This window comes from Pleurodeles waltl, chromosome 4_1, assembly GCF_031143425.1.
Source record: "Pleurodeles waltl isolate 20211129_DDA chromosome 4_1, aPleWal1.hap1.20221129, whole genome shotgun sequence".
NCBI classification, from domain to species: domain Eukaryota; kingdom Metazoa; phylum Chordata; class Amphibia; order Caudata; family Salamandridae; genus Pleurodeles; species Pleurodeles waltl.
In genome coordinates this window covers 20,837,577-20,857,823 of record NC_090442.1, presented here as the reverse complement: position 1 = coordinate 20,857,823, position 20,247 = coordinate 20,837,577, and the positions used below count along the sequence as shown (strand labels likewise).

The following is a 20,247-nucleotide window of genomic DNA, read 5'->3' as shown; positions in this document are numbered from 1 at the left end:
GCTGTTTCTTTAGTTTCAGGAAGTGTACAACAAATTCATCTCCTCTGGAAGTATATAACAAATTTAACTGCATTCGCATAATTCCAGTTCCCATTGGATCATCTCAAGTGCCACCTCCTCTCTTCACCTTGTCTTTACAGACCATCTGAGATAAGAAAACTACCCTGGAAACAAATTGGAAACCTTAGTTAATTATATATGGGTCCGACAAGCAGATCAGGCCACCTTTAGGGACAGAATAGATGCGAGCAAATTGGTGCTGCCGGGAACGCGCCCCTTGCTGACAGAGATTCTGTTCCACATCAACACCCTCCAGGTGGAGGTATCACAAGTACAAACCATGGTGGAGGACACTGAGGGCCAATCTTGCCAGAACCATATGCAAGTGGTGGGCCTCCCAGAAGGTCCAAATATGGAACTTTTACTCGAGGAATGTCTGCTTCATATTGTCCTTGGCAGTAAATGTATCAAGTCTGGACACTGGATTGGGTCCACTGAGACCCAGGCCAGACCCCAGACAGGGGCTCCATCCCCGCTGGAGGTGGCTTGTCTCTTTAACTACTGGGAATGCAATCACATACTGCAAGTTGCCAGGTCCAAGGATCCCTGACGAATCTCCAAGGCCTCAATGAACATGTACACTACAGAAGTACAAAGACTCAGAGGTTCATTCTTGATGGTCACACAGAACCTCCAGCAACTCGGCCTGAAATATTCTCTTACACACACAGCCAAATTGCCTATGGTGGACTCTCAAGCCACCCTATTTTTCACAACACTGGTAAATGCCTGGGGCTGGCTGGAGACGAAGGGGGTGTCTGCAATGTCCCACGACATTCAATGGAATACAGACTGGAAACCTTCCAGACCACAAAGGCATCAGCCCAGGACCCCCAGGAGCAGGCCCTCCAGCGAGTAGGAAGAGCAAGAACGTGCCATGGTTGTGGCAGAGGTTGTATCCTGTCACAGTAAAACAGCGACCTTCCCTAGGTTCCCTTCCATCACCCCAGACCGGGAGGTGATCTCTGATTTGGATCTCACTCTAGCAGAATTGAGCACAGGCCTGGAATTAATGTCCATGACATCTGACCAAGTGATATGACACCACAAAATGTGTTCTATTTTGGAGTGGAGGTGCTTCTCAGAGTGCAGACTGAAAAGGATAAGAAAAAATGGGCACCACCATTAGGGTACGGTTTGTGCATTTCTCTCCTTGACAAACGAAGAGACTGTAATCCCCTGGTCTCATATGGAACATGTTCCTCTCTTGTCTGTTTTCCTTTCGTAATGGCCACATATGAGACACAACCAGGGACCTGGAAGTTGGGGTAAATGTTTTATGTTTTTGTTCGTGGACAAGCAGCATTACTCTATACACCCAGGTCGGGGACCGGCTGTGGTCACAGGTTCTAGAATTCCGAGCCTGGAAGAGAGCGGGTGGATAGCCTAGGCACCAACATGCGGACAAGTCACACATATATGCCTACATATAACATACTGACCTAGACTATACCGGGAATGGCCAAGCCCAGATGCTGTCACCTAATTTATTCTTACTTTTGACGCAGACTAACATTGCGTTTCTTCAGAAAACACATCTTACTGCTACGAAATGTCTTAAACTGCAAAGATGGTGGGTGGCAACCTCTTATTTGGAGTATCAATCAACTCAGTTTTATAGTGTGTCTACTCACTTGTGAGGGTATCCAGGCACTGGGTTCTTGCTTGGATCAGCTGAAGAAGCAGGTCTTCAGTCCTTTTCTGAATTCAGTGAGAGAGGATGATGTTCGGGGGTGCAGGGGGAGGTCGTTCCAGGACTTGCCAGAGAAGTGGGAGAAGGAGCATCCTACACTGCTGCTTCGGCGGATGCGGGAAATGTGAGAGATGGAAGTGGAGCGCAGGTGTCTAGAGAGCTGATGAAAGTTCAGGCAGTGGTTGATATATGTTGGTCCTTTGTCATCAGAATCTTGGTGATGCGCGCCTAGGGCCTGTGCCTGGGTGGATCCCTTGCCTACCTCAGGGCTACTCGAGCAATGGGCAACTATCCTGTGGAAAAGCCCGCTGGTTTGCTGAGACCACCAAAGGGTGGTCCTGTTATGAATTCCACTGTGTCAGCTAACGCCTTGATCCCTGCCCGAAATGGGATCTACATGTCCTGCAATATGAAATCAATAGTGCCTGCTGTCATTCAGTGCGAGAGCCTTGAATCCCTGCTTGTGTTGAGGTTTACACTTACTACAACATGCAAATAATATTGCCTGCTAAGATTCAATGCGGGAACTAATATTGCCTGTGGTTGCCGCCTTGGACCACTGCCTGTACTGGGGTTGCATGCAGTGCAATATGCAATCAATATTCCACACTGCAATTCAGTATGGGAACTAATATTGTCCATCATTTAGTTCCAGAGAAGGAGTGCACGTCAGCACTATAAAATCCAGAAGCACTGAGCGTGCTCACTATTCCAGGTACTGATCAGAGGAACACCTTCTTTCCTGGGCTCCCGCACTAAACTGGATCTCTCAGTTTTGTTGACAGACTTTGGGGGTCAACGACCACGGAAGCACCGCCAACAGGCTGGTGGTGCTTCCTAGCCAATTCTGACTGCGGCGGTAAAGCCGCGGTCAGAAAAGGGAAACCGGTGGTTTCCCGCCGGTTTTCCCCTGGCCAAAGGAATCCTCCATGGCGGCGCTGCAAGCAGCGCCGCCATAGGGATTCCGACCCCCTTCCCGCCAGCCTGTTCCTGGCGGTGGGCTGGCGGGAACGGGTGTCGTGGAGCCCCTGGGGGCCCCTGCACTGCCCATGCCATGGGCAGTGCAGGGGCCCCCTAACAGGGCCCCATTAAGATTTTCAGTGTCTGCTTGGCAGACACAGAAAATTGCGACGGGTGCAACTGCACCCGTCGCACCCCAGCAAATCCGCCGGCTCCATTCGGAGCCGGCTTCATCTTTGCTGGGGCTTTCCCGCTGGGCCGCGGGCGATCTTTTGAAGATCGCCCGCCGGCCCAGCGGGAAAGTTAGAATGCTCCCCGCGGTCATTTGACTGCGGGCCGGTGTTTGCCCGGTTTCCGCCGGGCGGGCGGTGCCCGCCGCCCGCCGGGGTCGGAATGACCCCCTTTGTTGGCCAAGGTTTGTTCACCTGAGGACTTTGGTGATGAGTTTGCTCACTCTGCAAGTGATCCGGCCCTCACTTGGGACAGAGTGGATGCTCCCTGGTAGGAGCCAAGTCGGCTGAATTCCTTAGCGTTTCAAGCCTCGTCACAGTTTTGGTTTTAACTCAGAGGAAGAGACTAAGGCCCTCATTATGACATTGGCGGTAAGTCCCGCTTACCGCCATGCCGACTGCCGCCATCATACTGCGACCGCAGCGGTATACCGATACCCATATTATGACACACACATAGCAATCCGTCACTATACGGACACAAACACAAGTCCGTCAGCCCAAAGGTCAGTGATAAAATGGCGGTACCAAAACCCACACCGTTATGCGAACAGAACTATGCCCACAGCATTATGACCCACGAATCAGCGCGGTGGACATTCAACCGCGGTAAACCATTGGCAGTACATACCGCTGCTTTGAAAATACACACACACATACAAAACAGCACCACATTGGACAATTCAAAATACACACACCTGACACATATGCACACACCACACTCACACACCCACACCACTATAAAACACACATACACAATACGCACATCCCTTTACGACAAACAAACTTTGTAACTAGAGAGAGATACAGCAAGAGCACCCACACAACCAGAGCCACAGAACACCATCACCCATCACCCATACACCATCCACACACCCCAACACATCACCGCACACACCCTCACACACACCACACACGTTACACCCATGGCACCACAAAGACACCCCAGGTTCTCAGAGGAGGAGCTAAGGGTCATGGTGGAGGAAATCATCCGGGTAGAGCCACAAGTATTCGGATCACAGGTGCAGCAGACATCCATTGCAAGGAAGATGGAGCTATGGCGGAGAATCGGGGACAGGGTCAATGCCGTGGGACAGCACCCCAGAACAAGGGATGACATCAGGAAGTGGTGGAACGACCTATGGGTGCGTTCCGTGGTTGCAAGATAGCAGATAGCTGTACAGAGGACTGGCGGTGGACCCCCACCTCCTCCCCCACAACTAACAACATGGAAGGAGCAAGTCTTAGCAATACTGCATCCTGAGGGCCTGGCAGGAGTAGCTGGAGGACTGGACTCTGGTAAGTCAAATCTCTATTACTATCACCCCCATACCTGCATATCATCACATACCCCCACCCCCATCACCTCACCACCTCACATCCACCACACCATCACAACCCACCCATCCCAGTACCCAGCACTGCATGTACCACCAAGGCATGGACATCACTCACAGCCCTGCATAGACACCCATCACAACAGCATGCACACTAGAGAGAGCACCTGGCCCACTAAATCACTACTCACACAAGGCAAAGCTGACAGGGTACTCACAACCATACAGGGCAACACACCCATGCACAGGATGTCACATGCAGACACATTAACACTGCATTTATATCCCCACAGGTCCCACACCCAACATCACCGGAGAGGAGGTGCCAGCAATAACCAGTATCCCCCCTCGCCGACAAAGAGGTCCACAGTGATGACAGCAGCTCTGCTCGCCTGGATCTGGATGACCAACCTGGCCCATCAGGGACCTCCGGACAGTCGGTTACCCAGGCACAGTCCCATACCAATACAGAGCCTCCCCACTCAGGAAACACCAGCACAGCACCCACCCAGCAGGCCCATCCCTCTGTCCCCAGGACACGTCAATCAGCAGTGTGTCCACCACTAAAGGGACCCCAGGCCACCCCACAAACACAGGACGATCAGGGACCTGGGGTCAGTGGCAGTGGGCACACAGTTCAGAGGACAGAGGCACAGGACAACAGGGAAGCTGGGAGGACTGCTGTGCGACAGGGGGAGGACAGGCCCAGGGAACCGACTCTCCACGAGGGACTCACTAACATCCTGGGAGCATACCACCGTTCCCAGGAGACAGTGGGCCAGATACTGGCCAAGTTGCAGGAGACCCAGCGACTGCAGAAGGGACAGTGCCTGGGGATCAGGGAGGACCTGAGGGACATCCACACTACCCTGGTCACCATTGTAGGGGTGCTGGCAGACATGGCCAACACCATGAGGGAGGCAGTGGCACACCAACGGGCCCCTGACACTAGCCACACCGATGAACAGCCCTCCACCTCCGCTGACACTAGTGGACAGGAGGCCCCACCACAGGAAAAACAGGCCACCAGCACCCCTCTCCCTGCAGAAGGAGAACCACCCTGAAAACGGTCCCTGCGATCCAGGCAGAAGCCAGAGAACATTGCCAAGACGCCTGCCAGGAAATAAGACTCTCCTGAATGTCACCCTTGTGTCCCACTCTGTCACCCTGTCCACCTTGAACTGCCATTGCTCCCCTTCCTATGCCCCCGTGGACAATGCACCTGTGATACAAAGAGACTGGACTCTATCCTGGACTCTCCTCCACCATCACCCAAGCCCATTGCACATCCCCATTAAATTTTCAGCAATTAAATAAACACCCTTTGAAAAAATACAAGTATGTAGTATGTCAAATGATTTAAGTATGTATTCCTTTAACAATCTGTAGACATTGCAAGTAGACTGTACAGTAATGTATACATAGGTATGACCTGTATTGTGCTGCAGGCAATATACCAGGAGCGAGAGCAGGGCACAAATATCTGTGAATAGACATGTCAAAGGGTACAGTAAGTGGCCATAGTAGTGGGGACAGCAGCCTGGCTGTGAAAATTTACAACACAAAACTGCAATGGGAGGTGAAGTTACAGTGTCTTACCTGTGTGTCAATGGACTGTGAGAAAGTAGCCTCTTTCTAGCCTTGTTACCCCCACTTTTGGCCTGTTTGTGAGTATATGTCAGGGTGTTTTCACTGTCTCACTGGGATCCTGCTAACCAGGGCCCAGTTCTCATAGTGAAAACCCTATGTTTTCAGCATGTTTGTGATGTGTCACTGGAACCCTGCTAGCCAGGACCCCAGTGCTCATAAGTTTATGGCCTATATGTATGTGTTCCCTGTGTGATGCCTAACTGTCTCACTGAGGCTCTGCTAACCAGAACCTCAGTGGTTATGGTCTCTCTGCTTTACAAATTGTCACTAACAGGCTAGTGACCAATTTCACCAATTCACATTGGCATACTGGAACACCCTTATAATTCCCTAGTATATGGTACTGAGGTACCCAGGGTATTGGGGTTCCAGAAGATCCCTAGGGGCTGCAGCATTTCTTTTGCCACCCAAAGGGAGCTCTGACAATTCTTACACAGGCCTGCCACTGCAGCCTGAGTGAAATAACGTCCATGTTATTTCACAGCCATTTACCACTGCACTTAAGTAACTTATAAGTCACCTATATGTCTAACCTTCACATGGTGAAGGTTGGGTGCTAAGTTACTTAGTGTGTGGGCACCCTGGCACTAGCCAAGGTGCACCCACATCGTTCAGAGCAAATTCCCCGGACTTTGTGAGTGCGGGGACACCATTTCACGCGTGCACTTTACATAGGTCACTACCTATGTATAGCGTCACAATGGTCACTCCGAACATGGCCATGTAACATGTCTAAGATCATGGAATTGTCACCCCAATGCCATTCTGGCATTGGGGAGACAATTCCATGATCCCCTGAGTCTCTAGCACAGACCCGGGTACTGCCAAACTGCCTTTCCTGGGGTTTCACTGCAGCTGCTGCTGCCAACCCCTCAGACAGGTTTCTGCCCTCATGGGGTCCAGCCAGGCTTGGCCCAGGAAGGCAGAACAAAGGACTTCCTCAGAGAGAGGGTGTTACACCCTCTCCGTTTGGAAAAAGGTGTCAGGGCTGGGGAGGAGTAGCCTCCCCCAGCCTCTGGAAATGCTTTGATGGGCACAGATGGTGCCCATCTCTGCATAAGCCAGTCTACACCGGTTCAGGGATCCCCCAGCCCTGCTCTGGCGCGAAACTGGACAAAGGAAAGGGGAGTGACCACTCCCCTGACCAGCACCTCCCAGGAGAGGTGCCCAGAGCTCCTCCAGTGTGTCCCAGACTTCTGCCATCTTGGATGCAAAGGTGTGAGGGCACAATGGACACCTCTGAGTGGCCAGTGCCAGCAGGTGAGGTCAGAGACCCCTCCTGATAGGCTCTTACCTGGTTAGGTAGCCAATCCTCCTCTGAGGGCTATTTAGGGTCTCTCCTGTTGGCGTTTCCTCAGATAACCAATGCAAGAGCTCACCAGAGTTCCTCTGCATCTCCCTCTTCGACTTCTGCCAAGGATCGACCGTTGACTGCTCCAGTATGCCTGCAAAACCACAACAAAGTAGCAAGAGGACTACCAGCAACATTGTAGCGCCTAATCCTGCCGGTTTTCTCGACTGTTTCCTGGTGGTGCATGCTCTGAGGGCTGTCTACCTTCACCCTGCACTGGAAGCCAAGAAGAAATCTCCCGTGGGTTGACGGAATCTTCCCCCTGCTAACGCAGGCACCAAACTTCTGCATCACCGGGGTCCCCTCTCATCTTGACGAGCGTGGTCCCTGGAACACAGGCGCTGGATCCAAGTGACCCCGACAGTCCAGTGGTCCTTCTGTCCAAATTTGGTGTAGGTAAGTCCTTGCCTCCCCACACCAGACAGTAATCCTGTGTACTGCGTGATCTGCAGCTGCTAGGGCTTCTGTGCACTTTTGCAAGGAATCATCGCGCACAACTGGACAAAGGAAAGGGGAGTGACCACTCCCCTGACCTGCACCTCCCAGGGGAGGTGCCCAGAGCTCCTCCAGTGTGCCCCAGACCTCTGCCATCTTGGAAACAGAGGTGTTGCTGGCACACTGGACTTCTCTGAGTGGCCAGTGCCAGCAGGTGACATCAGAGACTCTTTCTGATAGGCTCTTACCTGTGTTACTAGCCTATCCTCCTTCCTAGGTAGCCAAACCTCCTTTTCTGGCTATTTAGGGTCTCTGATTTTGGGAATTCTTTAGATAACGCATGCAAGTGCTCATCCGAGTTCCTCTGCATCTCTCTCTTCACCTTCTGCCAAAGGATCGACCGCTAACTGCTCAGGACGGCTGCAAAACCGCAACAAAGTAGCAAAGACGACTACTGCAACCTTGTATCGCTTCTCCTGCCGCCTTCTCGACTGTTTCCTGGTGGTGCATGCTCTGGGGGTAGCCTGCCTTCTCTCTGCACCAGGAGCTCTGAAGAAATCTCCCGTGGGATGACGGTATCTTCCCCCTGCAACCGCAGGCAACAAAAGACTGCATCACCAGTCCTCTAGGTCCCCTCTCAGCACGACGAGCGTGGTCCCTGGAACTCAGCAACTCTGTCCAAGTGACTCCCACAGTCCAGTGACTCTTCAGTCCAAGTTTGGTGGAGGTAAGTCCTTGCCTCCTCACGCTAGACTGCATTGCTGGGTACCGCGTGATTTACAGCTGCTCCGGCTCCTGTGCACTCTTCCAGGATTTCCTTCGTGCACAGCCAAGCCTGGGTTCCCGACACTCTAACCTGCAGTGCACAACCTGCTGAGTTGTCCTCCGGCGTCGTGGGACTCCCTTTTGTGTCTTCGGGTGAGCTCCGGTTCACTCCTGTTCCAAGTGCCTGTTCCGGTGCTTCTGTGAGGGCTTCCTGACTTGCTGGGAGCCCCCTCTGTCTCCTCCTCCAAGTGGCGACATCCTGGTCCCTCCTGGGCCACAGTAGCATCCAAAAACCCTAACCGCGACCCTTGCAGCTAGCAAGGCTTGTTTGCAGTCTTTCTGCGTGGGAATACCTCTGCAAGCTTCTTCACGACGTGGGACATCCATCCTCCAAAGGGGAAGTTTCTAGCCCTCTTCGTTCTTGCAGAATCCACAGCTTCTACCATCCGGTGGCAGCTTCTTTGCACCCTCAGCTGGCATTTCCTGGGCATCTGCCCACTCTCGACTTTGTCGTGACTCTTGGACTTGGTCCCCTTGTTCCACAGGTACTCTCGTCCGGAAATCCACTTTGGTTGCTTTGCTGGTGTTGGTCTTCCTTGCAGAATTCCCCTATCACGACTTCTGTGCTCTCTGGGGAATATAGGTGCACTTTACACCTACTTTTCAGGGTCTTGGGGTGGGCTATTTTTCTAACCCTCACTGTTTTCTTACAGTCCCAGGGACCCTCTACAAGCTCACATAGGCTTGGGGTCCATTCGTGGTTCGCATTCCACTTTTGGAGTATATGGTTTGTGTTGCCCCTATACCTATGTGCTCCTATTGCAATCTACTGTAACTTTACATTGCTTGCATTACTTCCTTTTGCTATTACTGCAAATTTTTGGTATTGTGTACATATATCTTGTGTATATTTGGCATCCTCATACTGAGCGTACTCACTGAGATACTTTTGGCATATTGTCATAAAAATAAAGTACCTTTATTTTTAGTATATCTGTGTATTGTGTTTTCTTATGATATTGTGCGTATGACACCAGTGGTATAGTAGGAGCTTTGCATGTCTCCTAGTTCAGCCTAAGCTGCTCTGCTATAGCTACCTTCTATCAGCCTAAGATGCTAGAAACACCTCTTCTACACTAATAAGGGATAACTGGACCTGGTACAGAGTGTAAGTACCCCTTGGTACCCACTACAAGCCAGGCCAGCCTCCTACATGGACGTACTGTTGAATGATAGATGTTCTGTTGTCCTCATCCTCTGCCTCCTCTTCGTCACTGTCCACAGGCTCCAACACTGCCACACGCCCATCTCCAGCCTCATCCTCCTGCAGAAAAGGCACCTGGCGTCTCAGGGCAAGGTTGTGCAACATGCAACATGCCACGATGATCTGGCACACCTTCTTGGGTGAGTAGCACTGGGAACTACCAGTCAGATGGAGGCACCGAAACCTGGCCTTCAGGAGGCCAAAGGATTGCTCTATAATTTGCCTTGTTCACCCATGTGCCTCATTGTAACGTTTCTCTGCCCTTGTCCTGGGATTCTTCACAGGGGTCAGTAGCCATGAGAGGTTGGGGTAACTGGAGTCACCTGTAAATATCGAGGGATACCTTTTAGCCAGACACTCACCATTTGGGGCAACCCCACACCCATATATCAACATACACCTGGTGGGGACCATGGGCTCACCCATTAGCCACACCCTGTGCCTCTGGGGTGAGCCGTCACATATGGGATGCTGCTATTCCTCAGGATATAAGCATCATGCACTGACCCAGGATACACACTATCTGCACATTTATGGATTGAAAGCCCTTTCGATTACTGAACACCTGTTCATTTCTCCTGGGGAGGACAAAGGCAATATGTGTACCATCAACTGCCCCAACAATGTCCCATTGCATAGAAGTCAGCTTTCACTGTGGCCAAATCCTCCACCTGGGGGAATACGATGTAGCTGCGCATGTGTTTCATCAGGGCAGACAACACTCTGGTCAGCACTATTGAGAACATTGGCTTGGACATTCCTGCTGCCATGGCCGCTGTCACTTGGAAGGAGCCACTCGCCAAGAAATGGAGCACAGATAGGACTTGCACAAGAGGGGGATCCCAGTGGGTTGACGGACAGCTGAGATCAGGTCTGGCTCCAATTGGGCACACAGCTCTTGGATTGTGGCCCTATCAAGTCTGCAGGTGAGGATAATGTGCCTGTCCTTCATTGTTGCCAAGTCCGCCAGGGGCCTGTACAAGGGGGATGTCTCCATCTCCTATTCATCCTCAGCGGTTGTACTCTAGGGGGCAAAACGATGAGCATCTGGTCAGTTTTTAACATTTCCTCAATGTACACTGCATTGCATGTTGTGACAGAAACAGTATGTTTATTTTTAGTCCCAAAATGTGCTTATGTCAGCTGTGACGCAGTTAGGTGCCATGGCCTGCCCCCCCCCCTGAAATGGCAGACACCTGTCATGTATGAAGCGACAGGTGTAAATGAGGTAATGCCGCTGACGTTGTGGTTGAATACCGCAGTGCAACTCCTCATTGGTTATCATTGGGCCCTCTGGGTTACAGTAGCCAATGGTGATGTACGCCAGCGGTGACAGTATGCACCGCCGCGGACGTGACTGCCATTTTCTATTTGTTCCCTCACTTGCTACCTGACCTTCAACAGGAGAGGACCTACACTGCAAGTGCTGTTGTGACCTGTGTTTGGAAGTGACCATGGCTCAAGTCACTGGGGAAAGAGCCCCTGCCTTCACCACTGCGGAGCTGGAGAGCCTGATGGATGGGCGTCCTACCCCAGTACCGATTGCTTTATGGGCCTCCAGACCAACAGAGGAGTACACTGTGTGCACGATGCATGGGGCATGAATGCATGGTGTGCTGTGTGTGAAGGCCTCATGTAAGAGGGGAGTGGTGGAGGGGTCCTGGGCAGCGTGCTGCATGTATGGTGGGCAATGTATGTGTGTAAGGGGATGGGAGGGATATGGTGGGCCATGGGTGTAACAGGCCGGACAGTATGACTGATCCCTTTTTCTATTTTCATTTTTCTGCAGGTCAGCGCCCATCAGAAAAAGGGTATATGGCGTGCCATCGCCAAGGACGTGCGGGCCCTGAGGGTCTATGGCAGGCGGAGCACCCACTGTCGAAAACGGTGGGAGGACCTGAGACGCTGGGCAAGGAAGACAGCGGAGGCCCAGCTGGTGATGGCCTCCCAACAAGGAAGGGATGCCCGTCAAACCCTGACCCCCCTGATGTTCCCCATACTGGCAGTGGCCTATCCGGAGCTGGATGGGCGCTTGAGGGCATCACAGCAGCCACAAGGGAGTGAGTATAGTTTCCAAATCTGCAAATTGCGCGTGGTGGGGTGGTCTCTGGGTGGGGAATGTGGGCCTGTGGGTGCCCCTAGGCCAGGCCGGACATTGCAGGATAGGTTCCATGATGGGAAGGGGCTAATGCACTCCACCCCTAAACATGCTAGTGGGCATCTACTACTGGGCAGGGCTCTGTGGCTCTCAGGTATGCTGCTATTGGCGTTAGGTATTACTGTCCATGGCCTGGTCACTAGCATTGTGAGTGGTAGTGCATCGCCTAGTGCGTAGGGCTGTCCCCTGTGTGTTGTGTATGCCAACAGTGGTGTTGTTGCTGGCATTGACCAAGTGTATCCTCTGTCTCTTCCCCCCCTTTTTGTTTTGTCACCCTGTCCTTATGTGCAATAGAATCATCTGGTGGAGGAGCAGAGGCACCGGCGACGGAGGGAGCTGCATCCCACGTGGCCCTGGAGGCCAAATCCACAGACCGTGAGGGCACCAGTGGGACGGAGGGCGAGGGGAGCACCACTGCGGAGACAGGAGGGGACAGTTTGGACAGTGATACCTCCTCCGATGGAAGCTCCCTGCTTGTGACGGACACCTCTGTGGCCACCCAAACTACAGGTACAGCCGCCACCCCCGTACCAGCACCACCCTCACAGCAGCCCTTCAGCGAGTTTCCTGTGCCTGCTCACCCAGGAGGGTGGGCATCTCCTTCGCCCCAGGCACCTCAGGCCCTGCCCAAGTTAGCCCTGCTGCCCTGAGTGAGGAGGCTATTGACCTCCTACGACCCATCTCTGTTGGGCAGTCAACCATAGTGAATGCCATCCAGGGGCTGGCAGGGCATTTGAAACATACAAATGCATTCCTGGAGAGCATTCACTCTGGCGTGGCGGCCCAACAGAGATCATTCCAGGATCCGGCCTCCTCCCTGATGGCAGCCATTGTCCCTGTCTCTAGCCTCCCCCCTCCAACTTCCTCTATGCAGTCCCATTCCCCTGAACGCCAACCTATCCCAAGCACACAATCAGGACCAGCATGCACCCAAGACAACACACAGGAGTGGCTCAGGCAAACACAATCACCAAACATCATCACACAGGAACTCACACAAACACCATCCAGAAGCAGACATTCCAACATCCACTGCCTACACTGTGTCCCCTCCTCCTCCCCCCTCCCAGTAGCGTCTCCACTCACACCTGCATGCACTACATCCTCATCCACTACCACCATCACCAGCACACCTATCAGAACACACACCTCACTGGCAGTCACCACCCCCACATCCATGCACATGTCCCCTGTGTCCTCTCCCATGTGTCTGTGCCCCCTCCTCCCAAAGTACACAAACACAAGCACTCAGACACCCAACAGCCATCCACCTCACAACAGCATCCAGCCCATGCACATTCACCCAAACACAGCAGACAGACACCTCCTACAACCACTCCCTCTTCCTCCACCCCCAAACCTTCACCCTCTTCCCGCCCCAGTGTCCCTAATAAGCTTTTCTTCTCCACCCTTGACCTCTTCCCTACCCCCCACCCCTGTCCTTCACTTCGGGCCAGGGTGGGCATAACCCAGGCCAGCACCTCAGCCACCCAGTCCACGGCCACTGTAGTTTCGGCAGCTACTGCAGGTGTGAGAGGCTCCAAGGAGACACCCATCAGCACTGGCAGTGTGCCTGCACCAGCTGCCAAGGGCAAGAAGGGACCACCAGCTGCCAAGGGCAAGAAGGGACCACCAGCTGCCAAGGGCAAGAAGGCACCACCAGCTGCCAAGGGCAAGGATGCACCACCAGCTGCCAAGGGCAAGGAGGCACCACCAGCTGCCAAGGGCAAGGGTAAAGGGCGTGCCCCGCTGGCAGGAGGGACAGGAGGCCTGGTGCTGTGACAGGATCTGAGCCCCCACCACCAACCATGGCGCTTCAGCCATCCAAGGCTGCAGGGGAAGAGCTGGAGCCTCCACCCACCACTGGCAGCACCGCCACCAGCACCACTGGCAGCAGCAGCAGCCCCAGTGGGCTGCCGTCTGAGGCTGCAGTGGATGGGCTTGTGCCTCCCCCACCACTGGCAGCACCGCCACCAGCACCACTGGCAGCAGCAGCAGCCCAAGTGGGCAGCCGTCCGAGGCTGCAGGGGAAGGGCTGGAGCCGGCTGCAGGGGAAGGGCTTGAGCCTCCCCTCCCTACTGGCAGCACCGCCACCAGCACCACTGGCAGCAGCTCCAGTGGGCAGCCATCCGAGCTGCAGGGGAAGGGCTGACAGCACTGACACCAGCACCGGCCCTCCGACCACTGTGCAGCCGTCGCCGCCGGCGGATTGACTGTAGTCCTGCCTCCATGGAGTGTCATGCATCCTGCCCACAACAAATCACGTAGGTCTGACACCCAGGTGAGGGACTGTGACCTTGCACTCCCCATGTGCTGCATCACAGGGCACAAGGCCCCCTCCAGACCAGTGGAAGAAGGCATCCACTCACCCCCTCCTTGCCAGGATGAGGCACACTGGGTACAAGTCCCCCTCCAGAACCAGTGGACGAAGGCATCCACTCACCCCCTCCTTGCCAGGATGAAGCACACTGGGCACAAGGCCCCATCCAGAACCAGTGGAAGAAGGCATCCACTCACTGCATCCTTGCCAGGATGAAGCACACTGGGCACACGGCCCCCTCCAGAACCAGTGGGTCACCCCCTCCTTGCCAGGATGAAGCACACTGGGCACAAGGCCCACTCCAGAACCAGTGGAAGAAACATCCACTCACCCCCTCCTTGCCAGGATGATGCACACTGGGCACAAGGCCCCCTCCAGAACCAGTGGAAGAAGGCATCCACTAACCGCAACCTTGCCAGGATGAGGCACACATGGCACAAGGCCCCCTCCACAACCAGTGGAGAAGCTATCCACTTGAGAGACTGTGGCTTTGCACTCCCCAGGACCAAGCAGTGGGCAAACCACCCACTTGAGACTGTGGCCTTGCATTCCCCAGGACCAAGCAGTGGGCAAACCACCCACTTGAGAGACTGTTGTCTTGCACTCCCCAGGACATCGCAGAGGGCATGTTGTCCCCTCCAGGAGCAGTGGCGTTGTACCATCTTCCGGCTGAGGTGGCCCCTCTTCCCCTTCCCCCTGAGGTGCCTGTGTATTTTTGACCTGATACCCCAGCAGTGTACTCTCCGTATTGAGGCAGGAGTCAAGAGGGGCCTTGGCCTATGTGATATGGCCCTGTGGCCCACGGACATTATGGAGTGGGCAGTGTCCCTTCATTTGTATATCTGTAAATACTATTTTGATTTTTGAGTATGCATTTCTAGTATTTTATCTTATTACACTCACTTTCTTCAAATCTTTTTGTCATTGCATTATTTCTGAGGGGTACGGGGTGAATATGTAATGTTACTGCATCTGTTTGTGTGTATGGTGTTGGGGGTGGGGGTGTTGCGTGTTGCAGGTGTGTGTCATTCTCTTTTTCCTCCCCCCTCCCCTGTGTGCTAGCCGGCAGTACTCACCGTAGTCGTCGTTGCCGGCGTTGGTATTCCTGGTGTAGGAGGAGGTAGACCAACATGGGGAACACCTGCAGTTCGGGCTCCATGGCATCGTGGTTCTTCCTTGAGTCCCAGAGGTGAGCCCTTTGCCTTCTGTGAACTATTTCCACCATGATTTTGATGTTGTTGGTACCGTCCCCGAAAAGGTGTCGGACAGGCCAGTTGTAATAGTGTGGGCGGTACATTGTCTTCCGCCTGGCTGTTGCCGGTTTCCGACACGGTGCTTGTTGCTACTGCCGGGGTGGTCAGTGTGTTAAAGTGGCTGTCTGTGTTGGCGGTTTCTGCCGTCGTCCAAATTCCATTGTTTTACCGCCGGCCTATTGGGGGTATTACCGCCGCTTTATCACCGACCACCAGGGTTGTAATGAGGGCCTAAATGTGACCTAATTTCTTGTGTTACAAGTAAAGATCATTATTGATAGACACACATTCGAGAGAAAGCAGTTCCATAAAGACAACCAGTTTGACTGAAGAGTTAAGAACCCGATTCATGAATATTAGTTCATATAACTACCTCTGTCAGGTAGGTGACTTAACCTGGGGCATTTAGCAATTGAAGAGAGAAAGAAACATTTAATGGAACTCTTATTGGTATGTGTGCCTGCAGCAGTGTCCAGAATGGGGTGCAGCTAAGATGTTAAAAGGAATGCATTGAACAATACGGCCTGGCGGTGTCCTGCTGGTGGGGCGCTCCCGTTCCCTGACGGAGGACCTTCTCCACGGACCGCGTAAGGTGATCGTCTGACAGGGGAGTGTGTGGTGTCTGCGTGTGTGCATGCGTGGTTGTATGCTTGTCTGAATGTTAAAATGAGTGTGTGTCTGCATGTAAGTGTGTATGCTTGTGAGTATGCATGTTTAGATGGGTGTGAGTATGCGTGTATGAATGTTGTGAAAGCGTGTATGAATGTTGTTGTGAATACATGTATGAATGTTGTTGTGAATGTGTGTATGGATGTTGGTGTGAATGCGTGTATGGATGTTGGTGTGAATGCGTGTATGGATGTTGGTGTGAATGCGTGTTTGGATGTGTATGAGTAAATGCGTGTATGTAAGTATAGGTGAGTGTCTGCATGCATGTGGGGTTGGGAGGCACTGAGGCTGAAGGAGGGTTGGGAGGATGGGGCGCTGTGGCTGAAGCCTCTACCAGTGACAGGGAAGAAATTCCCTGTCACCTGTAGCCTTTCCGCCATGGTTTAGTGGCGGTGCCACTGTGGAAACCATGGCGGAAAGCTGGCTCCTAATACCGCCAGCGGTCTTCTGTGGATTGCCTGGCAGGAGATGATCATCTCTGTCCCGGCGGTTCCGGCTGTCATGGCGGTATGAGTGGAGATGTGGCAGGTCGGCAGAGGCCCACCCGCCACTCTCATAATGTGGCGGTCTGCACCGCCAGCCTGTTGATGGTGGGACTGCCACGTTTACCCTGGCAGTCAAAATGAGGGCCTATGTGTCCTCATCCGCCTGGTCCTCTTAGCAGAGTTTGAGACAGTCTCCAACCCCATACTCATCTAACGCCTACACAAGATCAGAATCCAAGGAGATGCACTCCGATGGGTCTGCTTCTTCCTGAGTGGAAGAACCAAGTCAGTTAGCCTGGCACCGTACACCTCAAATACCCGCAACCTCATCTACACAGTTCTGCAAGAATCCTCCCTGAGCCTGACCCTCTTCAATGCATACATGCTCCCTCTAGCCAAAATCATCCGCTCTTAGACCTGACAGCCTTAGGGTGGTCATCCCCCAACTTTTTGCCTCCCTCCCTTCACTTTTCTGACACTGTTTTTGCTGATTTTAGGACTCTGCACACTTCACCACTGCTAACCAGTGCTAAAGTGCATATGCTCGCTCCCTTAAACATGTTAACATTGGTTCATTCCCAAAGGGCATATCTGATTTACTCGTAAGTCCCTAGTAAAGGGCACTACATGTGCCAAGGAACTGTAAATTAAATGCTACTAGTGGGCCGGCAGCACTGATTGTGCCACCCACATAAGTAGCCCCTTAACCATGTCTCAGGCCTGCCATTGCAAGGCCTGTGTGTGCAGTTTCACTGCCACTTCTCCTTGGCATTTAAAAGTACTTGCCAAGTCATAAACTCCCCTTTTTCTACATATAAGTCACCCCTAAGGTAGGCCCTATGTAACCCATAGGGCAGGGTGCTATGTAGGTAAAAGGCAGGGCATATACATGTGTGTTTTATAAGTCCTGCTAGTGGAAAACTCCTAAATTCATTTTACACTACTGTGAGGCCTTCTCCTTTCATAGGAAAGCATTAGGACTACCCTCACATACTGTTTGAGTGGTACATTGTGATCAGAAAGGGGTAACTAGATCATATTATTATGGCCAGAATGGCGAGGCTGGATTTTATATTACTATTTTAGAAATGCCACTTTTAGAAACTGATCATTTTTCTGCACTTAAAAAACATCTGTGCCTTGCAGCCTGTCTTTAATCAACCTCTGGGCTGGGTTGGTTGACAGCTTCCTTGTGCATTTCACCCAGACAACCACAAACACATGACACTCAGTCACACCTGCACTCATCTGCATAATGAATGGGTCTTCCTGGACTGGAAGGGTGAAGGGCCTGACACTTACATATCAAAGGCTAGTGGCCTGCCCTCACACAATGGACTGCCAAACCCCGTACCAGGACCCTGGTAGACAGACCTCTACTGAAATGGGAATCTGTGCACTTCAAAACCACTCTTTGAAGGCTCCCCCAATTCAAAAGCATTTTTGGGTATATAAACTGGGTCCCTGACTCCACCAACTCAGACACTTCTGGACCTGAACCTGCAACCTGTCAAGAGGAACTGCCTGGCTGCCCAAAGGACTCATCTGGACTGCTTAGCTGAGAAGGTCTGTCGCCCTGATGTTGCCCTGCTGCCCTCTGACATTGCTGAGAAGTGCTCTCCAAGGGCTTCGATTGAGCTAAAGTCTCAGGTTCAAAAAGACTTCTTCGGGGGTCATTCTGACCCCGGCAGGCGGCGGGAGCCGCCCACCTGGAGGGAACCGCCAGAATACCGCTGCGCGGTCAAAAGACCGCCGCGGTTATTCTGGGTTTCCCACTGGGCTGGCGGGCGACCGCCAAAAGGCCGCCCGCCAGCCCAGTGGGAAACACCCCTCCATGAGGATGCCGGCTCCGAATGGAGCCGGCGGAGTGGAGGATGTGCGACGGGTGCAGTAGCACCCGTCGCGAATTTCAGTGTCTGCTGAGCAGACACTGAAATTCAAAGTGGGGCCCTCTTATGGGGGCCCCTGCAGTGCCCATGCCATTGGCATGGGCACTGCAGGGGCCCCCACGAGCCCCACGACACCCCTCACCGCCATCCTGTTCCTGGCGGGCAGAACCGCCAGGAACAGGATGGCGGTGAGGGGGTCGGAATCCCCATGGCGGCGCAGCAAGCTGCGCCGCCATGGCGGATTCCCAAGGGCAGCGGAAAGTCGGCGGTACACCGCTGACTTTCCGTTTCTGGCCGCGGCTGTACTGCCGCGGTCAGAATGCCTGGCGGAGCACCGCCAGCCTGTTGGCGGTGCTACCGCAGGACCGCCGGGGTCAGAATGACCCCCTTCATCTCTTCAGGAAACTCCTTGTGCGCTGAAAATTGACACACAGCTTGCTGGAAACGACACACAGCCTGCCTTGCGACTGAGAAATCGCCGCACACCCATACCGGAACAATGCAGCCCGACTTCCCAAGTGGAAATTCGACACAGCACCTGCCTTGTGACAGAAAATTTGACACATCACCCTACTGGATCGACTTCTTCCAGCACGCCCAGGTTTTTCCCGCATCCTGCTTGGGCGTGAAAAAGATCCCCGAGACTGCGCATCAAAAAATGACTCAAGCCCCTTGTAGCATGAAGAGAAATGCTGTGTCAGAAAATCCGACGCACACCATATTTTTCCACACATCTCCTCTGCGGTCCTCATGCGTGTTATTTTTTACGCAAACCAGGTACTTTGTGTAATCAAGAGACAACTGTTGATTTCTAAGATTTAAGACTCTTTTTAATCTTGCAAAATTGATATTTGTGCTTAATGAATCTTCATCGTTTTGACCTTATTTTATTCAGTTAAATATAATCTATTTTTCTAATCCTGGGTGGTGTATTATTGTGGGGTTTTCACTGTGTTACTATATGATTTATTGCACAAATACGTTATACATTGCCTTCTAAGTTAAGCCTGACTGCTCAGTGCCAAGCTACCAGAGGGTGGGCACATGATCATTTGGATTGTGTGTGACTTACCCTGACTAGTATTGTGATCCCTACTTGGACAAAGGTGTATACCTCTGCCAACTAGAGACCCCATTTCTAACATCCGCTCTCACAACAGCATCCCCTCCTATACGGACAACTTGTAGCTCATTCTGTCTCCCATGGTCAAGATGCCCAGTACCTTTGGTAGAGTTGTTGTTGAAAAGTAGATAATCTCTCCTTCCTGAAGATACCTCTGCCCAGTGGATCTCTCCACAGGGGAGAGATACCCAAGCAGGGATCCATCTACTAGGTTCCAGGGACATTGGAGAGCAGCCCCTTGGGAAAGGGATTGTGCTCACCCACCACCCCTAAAATATCTTGGTCTTTCTTTCCCCCCTGGTGAGCGGATGAGGTTATTACCCCCAATCTGCCACCTTGGTGGGGGGGGGGGGGGGGGGGGGGGGCGGATGAGGTTATTACACCCAAACTGCCACCTTGGTGGGGGGGGGAGCAATGAGGTTATCACACCCAAACTGTCACCTTGGGGCAGGGGTGGGATAGTGGGGGTGGCAGAAAGCCCATTAGACACCAGGGAAAAAAAGAACATATAGGGGTGAGGACTGCCTACCATGAGCAAGTCCATACCCTCACCCCGAAAACTACAGCATGAGTCTTTCTGCCCCACCTAGGGGGGTGGGGCGATG

The 20,247-nt window shown here is 52.8% G+C and overlaps 1 pseudogene; it reads right to left on the bottom strand.

Moving 5' to 3' along the window:
* Nucleotides 1-20,247, bottom strand: part of LOC138287269 (zinc finger protein 850-like) — a 54,173-nt pseudogene that overhangs the window by 11,367 nt on the left and 22,559 nt on the right.